Source organism: Leiobunum rupestre, chromosome 4, assembly GCF_980474605.1.
Source record: "Leiobunum rupestre chromosome 4, qqLeiRupe1.1.hap1, whole genome shotgun sequence".
Lineage (NCBI taxonomy): Eukaryota > Metazoa > Arthropoda > Arachnida > Opiliones > Sclerosomatidae > Leiobunum > Leiobunum rupestre.
This window is the reverse complement of record NC_143387.1, coordinates 18,143,925-18,155,379: the sequence shown is the minus strand read 5'-3', so window position 1 is coordinate 18,155,379 and position 11,455 is coordinate 18,143,925.

Below are 11,455 nucleotides of genomic sequence, written 5' to 3'. Positions count from 1 at the left end.
GGGCTATTGTTCAAAATAGCCCAGTTGGCTAATATAGGGTGTATAATTAAATTTATTTTTGAGTTTTCAACCGATTAAATCTCGCTTACATTTAGAACTTAACAATGTAGTTTTACTCGTCTTGGAAAAAATTAGTACAATACCTTTCAGAAGAACAAATTTATTAGGAATAATTTATTTGCTCAATTTTTCTACACTATTGTGGCAAGTACCTTAGGTAGCACGTAAAAGATTAGGCCCTCCTCGTTCTAAGGTCGAAATGGTCGAAAAGCCACCTCACAGTCTGGAGACCACCTGTGTCGAGCTATCCAAAAAGCTCGAGAAAAGTGGACCACTTATCGGAATGCATTGGGTAGGTGCTAGGTGCAATACACCTATACTTTAATCCTTTGGTCTTTGTAGTATATTTACCGTTTTTACTAGCGACCAGTTTAACTTACCCCATTAAAAATTGTAGGTATTGACTGAGCTGGTAAATTTAGCAATGGAATATTAACAATTTAAAAACAAAAAGTATATAACCAAATTTCTAAACATACAATAGAACGTTATTAACGGTTACGGGATACGAGCTTTTAAATATTTGAAAACTTTATTATCTGTTCTCATTCCAGTTTAAGAGGCTAATATCGTGATTTTTGTTTCATATTTTAGGCCATTATTATTTGACATTTTCATTAAAAAAGGCTTAGATTAAATGACAAAAGAGGTGAGGGCTAAATGCTTTCAATAAGAATGAACTTTTTATTGGCCTTTAGAAATATTTATTGATAGGGTTTAATAAATTGTGTATTCATAAATATAAATATAAACTATTTAAACAGGAAATAATTCGCTAAACTTGGTTAATTTTGTACGTTAATAATAAGATGAAATGGTTCTGTTTTAGTTTGACAAATGACATACAAGTATCTGTAAAAACCAATTGAGAAAAATAGTGTTATAAAACAGCATCCAACACTACATTAAAAGTAAAAGCACTAATAAAAGAAACTCACCTGACCGTTTACAAAACATAAATTAACACTTTATAAAGATTGGGCATAATAATACAAAATCCGTCAGTAGACTGTTACTTAAAAAAGGTTAATATTTCCGTAAGGCAATTAGGTCCAAATACTTTTAAAAACCGCAAACATTATTTTAAACATGAGAATATGCCATATTTTTTACATCATATTAATATCCCAAGGACAGCTATTTTATATTCAATAGAAACCAATACCCTAGGGATTGTATTTAAAAAAACAATTAAGTTCCAGTGAAAACCAATTACCCCCGCATTTCTTTGGCGCATAATTTAGTTGATATTGTACTTGGAACGTTTGTTCACTGGTGGTCGTCCGCGACATCCTCAGCTCGACGGTGACCGTTGACGCCATCTTCATTGTTTACTCTTTTTAGGGTCATCTCTACATATAGGCTAGTATAAATAACCCTGAAACCAGACATGTCAACTTTGTGGGCAACCTGCTAGAGTTAACGTATTAGAATTGGGAAAACATATTGAAGGCTTTAAATAATTGTAAACGCCTTAAAATAAGTGATTATATTATAATCGTTTTTTTTTTTCAGAGGCGTCCCTTAGGGGATGTGGGAGGCTCCCCCCAAAAGTTTTGGATAGTCGGTAAACTGAAGTCTAGTTTGTGAGTAGACTTGGTAAAACAGCTAGAAGTGCCTCCTGTTAGCGGCACTAGGATGAAGTTTGGTTCGCTTGTATCGGCCCTAAATGGGTTAGAGTGTGCAATATCTGGTGGCTTTACCGGGGAGTTGGAGTCCGGCTCTTGTAACCCATAAGGGCGGTGGCGCATTGGGAGATGTTAGCTCTGATCAAATGGTTGTATCTCCACCTCCGACTTCGGTCAGGAAAGGGATGGAATCTGAGTTTCGGCTCAGGCTAACGGAGAGGGTCCAGGCAAACTGGCCGCCTCGGAGGATTGATTAGCGAGAGCAACAAACACAAGGAGAACGCAGCTAGCCTTTAAACACGCTTACGCAGATTTGTGTACAAATTTCATTGGACGAACCTTTAAGCTGAACGTTTAACGGGCGGGGGGAAGACAATTTCTGAATTTTCCCCCTTCCGGTGGCAGCAGGCGCTGACGCGTCTAACCAATGAAAAATGTACACAAGAAAATACACGACTTTGGACGGGTTGCGTTCTTCTTGTGTTTGTTGCTCCTAGCTGCTGTGGAGCGCTTGGTACGTCGGTTGTTCGTTCGAGCTTTCACGAATGTTTGCTTAGTCTGTCATGAAGCCAAAGGCGGGGCGGCGAAGAGAAACCCAGCACGGGACGGAGAGAGAAGCTGCTGCCTTTCGCTTTGTTAGTGGCTCAACTGTAGCCTTTTTTGTATTTTTGCTTAGTCAGTAAGGGTACCAAAGGCGGGGCGGCAAACCGGGCGAAAACACAAGCGGCTCGGGAAAGAGTGAAACCGGGACTGCCTTTCGGTTTCTTAATGGTGGTGGTCCAACTAGCCTATAGGCAGAGATAGCGAGGTGCCAGCGAAGTCTCCCGCCTCCCACGCTTCCGCGGAACAGAGGGAAACCGTGACTGCCTTTCGCTTCGTTACTGAGGTGGTTCGACTATAAACAGCGTGGGGCAGAGGGGAATCAGGGCTCAGGGACGAGCGTATTTGTTTCTGTTCATCATGAGGGTGGAGCAATCTGCTATTGGATACAGGGGTTTACAAGGGTACAGGGGTGGTTTGCGACGAGATAAAAAGGCGAGTTTTTGTTATTTTTGCGGGGGGAAACGGGTACCCCGGTAATTCTGGCATGGGGAAAAGGGGAGGAGTGCCTTACTGGGGTGGTTCAACTATGAGGAAAAGGGTACCATTGAAAATATCACATGGGAAAGAGGGGTAGGTGGGCTTACTGGTGGGGGAGTGCCTCGAAACACACAAGTAGCTGAGGGCCCGTCTTGCTCTCGTACCCCAAGAAGATAAACACGCGATAGAAATATTGGAAGCCATTGATAAAGACATTGAAGAAAACGATGACTTAAATACAAATATAATTATAATGGGAGATTTTAATTGTGGGCTTAATCCAGAAGTTGATAGACAAAACTGTAAAGAGTATAGCAAACTTGTAGTAAGCAGACTAAATGCACTATTAATAAAAAATAACTTAATCGATGCCGCAGATCTTCAAAACAGTGCAGCAACTCGCTTCCCTTGGCGGAGTCAGACAAATGAAAATCAAAAAGCGATTTTGCTTATCAGGATCTCTATCACCTATGTTCATTAGAACCCAGCTTTATTGCGGTGGATCAAATTCAGATCATCTTCCATTAGTTCTAGAACTAAATGTAGAGTTTAATAACCAAATAATAGGATGCTCAGATATTTGGTGTTTAAATAATTATCTACTCGGCGAGGAAAACTACAAGCAAATTTTAGAATTTAATTTAAAGAAGTGGGCTAAGAACATACCATACAATATTTACGAGAAATTTAAGTGGTGGGATTCATTGAAATTAAATATAAAAACACTAACCAAAGAATTAACGTATAACAATAAAAAGAGAGAAGACATGGAAATAATTAAACTTAACGATGAACTAGAAAATGCAACAAACGATAATAGAAGACACAAAAAATTTAAAAGAGAGCGCAATTTATCGAATCTGAAAGAGCTAAAGCAATTTTAATAAGATCTAAAGTGGAATGGAACCTACAAACTAATATACCAAGCAAGCTACTGTTACAAAAAGAAAATCTAAAATCTATTAATAAGCTGACTCATGTAATCAAAAGTAATGGCCAACTCACAACTGATCCGGTGGATGTTTACTCAGAAGTACATAAATATTATACAAACTTTTTTCGAAAAAGTAATATCGAAATTAAAAATATTGATAAATATAATAAAATATTTGAGTCCGCTACCAACGTTATCAAATGAACAAAGAGAAGAAATAAACAAACAAATTTCAAATTTAGAAGTAAAAGAAACTATAAACTCAATGCCAAACAACAAATCCCCCGGTAAAGATGGTATTTCCTTCGAACTATATAAAACATTATCGATTATTTTCGTACCGATTTTTGCGCGACATTTTCAATTTGTGCATTGAAAACAACAAGTTTCCCAAATCATTTCACGAAGCAATTAATAGTTTACTTTTTAAAAAAAGTGATCACTCCAATCTGCAAAATTTGCGTGGAATTTCATTACTTAATACCGATTATAAAATACTGGCTAAAATTGTTTCAAATAGACTCAAAACTGTAATATCCACAGTAATTCATCAAGATCAAACATGTGCAGTTCCCGGTAGGGACAATTTGGATATTGTACGAGATACTCTGCATTACTATTGGATTTGGAAAAAGATTTCGATAGGATAAATCATGACTATTTATTTGCAGTTCTCAACAAATTTGGCTTCTACGGGATTCTATTAAATTTTATTAAAACAGTTTATAAAAATGCTTTCGCCAGAGTAAAGTTAAACAGTACGTTAACAGCAAAATTTTTAATTTTTACTGGAATTAGGCAAGGAGATCCCCTATCCAGTATGTTATTTGTATTAGCTATTGAACCACTACTATGTCATCTAAGGCAAAAACTACGTCCTTTTTCAATAAATTTAAGTTTTTTAAATCGACCGCTAAATACTCCTAGCTTTGCTGTTGATGTAAATACTTTCATAACCAAAGAAGATGGTTTTACCGTTTTAAAGAAATAATGCGATAAATTTGAAACAATAAGTAATTCTAAATTTAAATTAAATAAAAGTAACGGTTTATGAATTGGTTCATGGAAAACTAGAACTGATTGTCCACTAAGTATTTCACTTTCAAACGAAAAAATTAGAATTTTAGACGTAGAATTTAATAATGAATCCAGTTTAAATACCAAATTTTTAAATAATATAACAAACCAAATAGAGTGTAATATCCTAGCTAAATCTAAAACCGAAGCCAATTTAAATATGAAATCCAAAGCTTTAATTTGTAATATCGAAATGTCAGTTTTATGGTATTTCGTTACAGTAATTGTCTTTCCTAATGAAATAATCAAAAAATTGGAAAAAGTCTTTCTAAACTATATATGGAATAATGGTCGACTTTGGCTTAAGAAAGAAATACTATACGCTAAAACCATATATGAAACAACTTACTTAAACAATTACAATGCCTAACCTATAGATCTACGGTCTAGAGGATAGCGCCGCCGATCGAACGCCGCCGCCGCCGGTTATTTAGATAACGCCGAAACGCCGCCGCCGATAAATTAAATTTCGGTGGCGCCACCGCCGCCGCCGAAACATTTTTATTTCGCCGCCGAATTAATTTAAATTATTAAAGTATAATAATTGCGTTTTGAGATCTAAATTCGAACTACATAGATTTTTCTATTGGTAGTGCTACGATTTATAGGCTGTTGGGTGCACCATACTCGCGTTATAAGATTGGAAAAATTAATAATTTCCAAAAGATCTGGCACCCCTGCACCTCGCGCACCAAGGGTTTCTGCAGCAGACAGCTGGGATCGGAGAGAGATAAAAGAAAACGGCTTTGGAGTTGCCTCGCCTCGTATTTTGTAATAAGTACAGAAACGTATCAGCTGCATTCAGCAATAAATAATCTATTATATTTTGAAAATTCCTTTGATACAAAGATAAAATAATTTGTGATAATAGACTTAAACGCGCCTTCCCAATCGACCGCCATTACCTTACAGTCTACGGGGAGGGTGATGGAAAAAATGGTTTTAGGGGGGGGGGGATTAAATTTCTGCGGTAGAGGGCTGGCTCGTTGGTTGTCTGTACGATAATGGCGGCGCCCAGTAAATGTTTCTAAAAAGAGTGTATATATAATAATACTAGTGAAATGGTAGTAAATAAGTACAGTATTGTTATTACTAACGTAAATGTTTTAGTTTAATAGTATCATATGTAACATAGTTCCTTATAAGTGTGCCACTGTTTAACATCTCTGTTTTAAAAATTTAAATGAGACCTTGTTTCACAGCCACCAAAGAAAATACAGCACTAACATCGCGAAAAACTGGTTTTAACTTCCTTCCCTCCCCGCCAGAACTACTTTTGATGACGATAAAACCGTCATCGACTGGGAAGTGACGTCAATTACGCCATATCCTTGCAACAAGGTCTCATTGTGAAAAAGTTCTTTCTGGCACGCTTATGATTGAATAAGGCCTAAGGTGGTGCCTTGGGTATTAGCCTAGCTGATTAGCTGATTAAGTTACATATGATAGTATGTAACCAAAGTTACCTCTTTCTCGTTTTGGAAACAAGTGGTTCCTATTTTAATAAAATACATTTTATTAAACATGTATTTTTTTAAAATGTGTTTAACAGTTTAAGTTCTAGCGGTCTATTAAAAGAGTGGCGCTATTTCTGAGGGATGGGGCAATTTTTCCCCTTAGGTGCCGCCGCCGCCGATTTTTTTTCAACGCCGCCGATTATTTTCTGCAAATCGGCGCGCCACGCCGCCGCCGAACTAATTATCGTTCCCGCCGCCGCCGTTGAAAATTGGTTCGGCGCTATGCTCTAGATCTACCTATCATATCTATTGTTACTATTACTAGTAGTTCCTAGGCTCAGAGGCTGGCTTACACAAGATACACTATCTAATCTAAACCAACAAAATTGTGGTATTTTTATAAGTTTTCTATTCATAATAAATAAAAATAATTTTCCATACCCGACCCCGACCCCGACTGGTTTTTCGCGGGGTTAGACCCACCCCGACCCTGACCCCGACCCCGACCCCGACCCCGACCCCGACCCCGACTTTATTTTGACCCCGTACGAACACTAAGATGAAGTTAACTTTACTAAAACTAATTTATTGAAATTAGCAACACCTTTACAAATCTAGTGATGGAGAAGATGTAACAGTAGAAGTCCACTCAACAATAGTAACAGGTGGTTATATATATACAACATTAAAAAAGGTTTTATCGGTTACAGTTTAAACAAGTTGGCAAGCTTGCCAAAATATACCTCTCCTCGGAAGATTTTGCCCTTGGGCGTATTAACTCCTGGACACGGCACTAAACGATATTTCGCCATATTCAAAGCGTCCTCCAGAGAAACCCAATCCCCGTTCTATCCCAACCAGTATAATATTTTTTATTAAAATTATAATAAATATTACAAATGTTATTGCCTTTAACAAATTTCCAATATCAATAGAACAAAAACCAACTTTAGACCCAAAACGTTAATAAATTTACAAAGCAACAAAATGAGAAATAGAAAATACAAATTTAAAATTATTAGAACGCTCACGAAACGAAAAATATACTATTTTATAGACAAAAACCAACCCATTGTATTATAGCTCTTAAACAATCAAATGTGTATGGAAAACAAAAGTTAAAGCGAAAACCAAAACTATAAGTGAAAGCACTAATAAAAACTGCGTGGGCTCATGACGACAACCCAACGAAGCCGATAAAAATCAATGCAATTAAAAATCGTAGACATGAATTATCCCCCACATTATCAACACTTTCGATAGACTAAATAAAACAAGAAAAATAAACAATAGACAAATATATAATAACCCTCGCAACCAAGTTCAAATTAAAGTACCGATAGACAAAACACTAACTTAGTGGACCACCCACGGGTCCTACCCTTTAACCCCTTATCTCTGCTGACTACGCTAAAACAAGATTTGACCTTTATAATTTCATCCGTAAAAAATGTAAGACTTTAAAAACTATTAATATACTCTTCCGCTTAAGCTAAGTTTCTTATTTTCAGGGAAGCGTATTAGTAGTTCTGTGGTAGAACACTCGCCTGTCTGCAGGAGGACTCGATTTCGAAACCCGCCTGATGCGATCGCTGAATGATACTTTGACGTATATCGTGAATACTTGTTGGAAACCCTGCCATCTGGACGTTGAGACGTTTACCGTAACCCTTAGCACTAGGTGCCAAACGTCAAAGATTCTTCACGTACAATCACAATTCGCAAGAAAAAATTATGCTACACCCAATAACAAAAAGAGGGCTCTTTTGGAAAAACCTTTTCCTTAATTCAAAGAAACTGAGAACGCAGTGATAACACTTTGCTCCGAAAATGCCAACGCGTTCGCAGCCCAAACAGACAGACCGACAGACACGGTGATTCTAAAACACGTCCTCCCCTCGGAGAGGTAAATACTACGCAACTGAAGGTCGAGCAGGGTAGATGCAATTCGAGTCAGGAGTCAACATCGTATTAGTTTTCAACAGGAACACATTAGAACCTACGTTCATCAGACATTTTTAAACATTAGGAGCCACAGAACAAATCCCTGTACAACGTGATCTACTTAACGGGTTAAATTTAATTATGTCATAAGTAAGATAATAGTTATAAGTATGACATTTTGAATATGAAACGTGAACCCGTTCGTCCTCGTATTTATGTCCATAAATACATGTTAGACACCAAACAAACGGTGCCTAAATGCTAGACTTAAAGAGCACGACGCTGATTTACGATTAAAAAGAATTAAAACTATTGTCGAACATGATGGCAGGGGTCAAAACATTGATATAATGATTTTAAATTAATTACTTAAGAAAAAAATCCCATTAAGTTGAACATCAGGATCCAATAGAAATTATCAAATTTAAAAATTCTAACCTCCTTATCAATGATGTTAATGGCCCCGCCCATGACAGCGTCACTCCATACATGAAACTGTTTAATTAAAAAAATAATTTAAAGATATCTAAAAAACAATTAATTTCTTGTCGCGTCCGCCATTTTACCCTTGTGTTGTTCATTTTGTATCTATCTGAAAACGGCTCCGGTAAAGGAGCCGAAACAGCTGTAAGAGTTTTTAAATAAAACATTTTTACTGTGCAATTGTGGTTTTAAATTATTTCAATTTAGCTTAGTTCACGTATAGGACGTCCTCCCAGAAATAGTCATACTACTGTTTATTACGTTACTTGTGAATATATTAAAGAGAGTGCATAGAATAGTATGATAAATAAACAACGTACACAAAAATATCCTACTTATAAATGAAATAAAGTAAAAGTGAAATTGCTCGAAACGAAAAAAAAGTAGATTAATACAGGGTGTTAGAGGAAATATAACCTCAGGTATTTGGTGTGGATCACCAACGTTTGCAGCTCTAGCCGCTCTTGCCTTTGGCTTTTGAAATGTTTGGCGCCACTGTACAGGGTAATATAAGAAATTGAAGGGGTCTTCCATAAAGAGTGCTTTGCAGGTTATATTCCCTTTAAGGCTAAGAATTTCAAACATTCACAAATGTGTTTTATGGGTTCCAATGAGAAAAAATATCTAAAGTCGCTAATAAAAACAACTAAATATCTTAAGTACTTAGTTTAAGAGATATGGAAAAACATCAAAAACCGGTACACAACCGTAAAACTGGCAATCGATATCTTCCTTTAACCAAATTATTCGCAATAAATGAGGAGTTCTTTTTAATTATGACAAGTGATAAATGTTCATAAATGACTTTTAGAAGTATTTAAGCTATTTTAAAGTATTGATGCGGTTCGAAATAAAGATGGATTAAGCTTTTTGCTAGACATTCGTTGCTAATATTTTTAATTATTAAAAATAAAGATACAAAAGCATTTCTTAGTTCACACTTGTACGCCTATTAGAGATCCGGCAAGTACAAGCAGCTAGCTCACCAACAGCAGTTTAGTCTTAACGTCGGGTCTGTGCTTGTTGGCGATCATTTAGTGAACCTTATTTTACACCACCCAGGCTAAGTGGTGAAAAATTAGTGTACAAATGAGACGTACGTGACGTTGAGGACTAGCGACAACGCGTAATTCAAGATTACCCAGGTAGCAAAATCTCGTTGATAAACCGTTTGTGAATCGTTGAAACTATGTTGAGAGATAAACGTTATGATATGGTTGACGATGTCACCAAAATAGACGGTTTTTAAAACTGTTGATATTAAGTCTTTTAATACTAACAGAAACCCAAGTATAAACGTTATTTGATTAACGTCTATAAAACGTCAATATGAAATGTTATTAAAACTATTAAACGATGCATATTGAACCTAATATAAACGTTATAGGACTATAGTCGATTAAACGTCGCTTTTGAACATTTAGTAAATTATTTAACTAGATAGGGTAACCGATATTTCTCGGGAATATACAGCACAACAGCTCAAAAGATTTTTTCCCTTAGGTATTTACCTTTCACCATACAGTGCAAGCTATTACCTAATAAATAGCGGCAGTGACATACAAGGTCACAGTCATAACGAAAGTACAACGGTGCCGTAGCTCTTTCCACGCATGGCACCGTACCCCATATAACCAACTGATTTATGCAAATTTATTCAATTATACGTTGATAACACAATAATTTCCTTTTTATCATAAGGTCTAGTGTCTATAGAAGAAGGCTTTTAAAAAAACATGACTATACTTTAATCGTTTTCCGTGTATAGGGCCAAAGAATGAAGAAACTCGGTCTTTTGGCTAAGACCAAAGTGTAGTATCTTATGTATAGCGGATATACCTCATTTTTAAATTAATCCAATTAATTAAAGATGTTTTGCCGACCGTAACCGTTGAAAACCACAGTCAGGGTACCATGAGATAGTATACCAAATTTGGTCGACCTAAGTTGAAAACTGTAGATTCCTATAGCGGACAAACAAACATCTAAATACAGTTTATATTTAGTTAAATATTAACCACTTCTATAACATGTTTTAATTAGAATATTTTTATTACAACATGTTTAAGAAGTGGTTAATATTTAACTAAATATAAACTTTTATTGTTAGTTAGATTAAAAAATTAGTTGATAGCAAAAAACATAACAACGTCTCATGTTTGTCAAAAGATGTATCCTTAAAAAGTTAAATAATATAACGTTATTTTAACCTTAATATCCACATTAAAAGTGACGTTTTTGAATGTGATAAATATAATGTAAATAACGTGGTTTTTTCAACCTAACTATTTTGATGAAAACATGAGTTCTAAAAGAGGTCAATATTTTACTAAATATAAACGTTTATAATTAGTGGGATAATAACCATTAAACGTTATTTTGACCAAAAACCAAATATTGACCATTTTACAAACGTTATTTTGCTACCTGGGTATCGGACTATTCGTAAGTCGCTGGGAAATATTTAACGACTACGCTTGTATTATAGAGCCGGAAGTGGTCATTTTGAACAATTATCGTGATAACTAAGAAATGCTTTTGTAGCCCCTATCATTAACTTTAATAATAAAAAACATTTGCGACGTATACGTGACCTAAATCCAGTTTTTATCTTTATTTGTAACGGCATCACTACTTTGAAATAGATGGTATTCATTGTCAGACTTATCTTTTTTCTAAACTCTCATTAATCAACTCTTGCCACTTGTTATTAATTCAATATATACAAATAATTATTTATTGCAAACAATTTAGTTCAAGAAAAAATATCACTCGTATTTCATTATTTTATA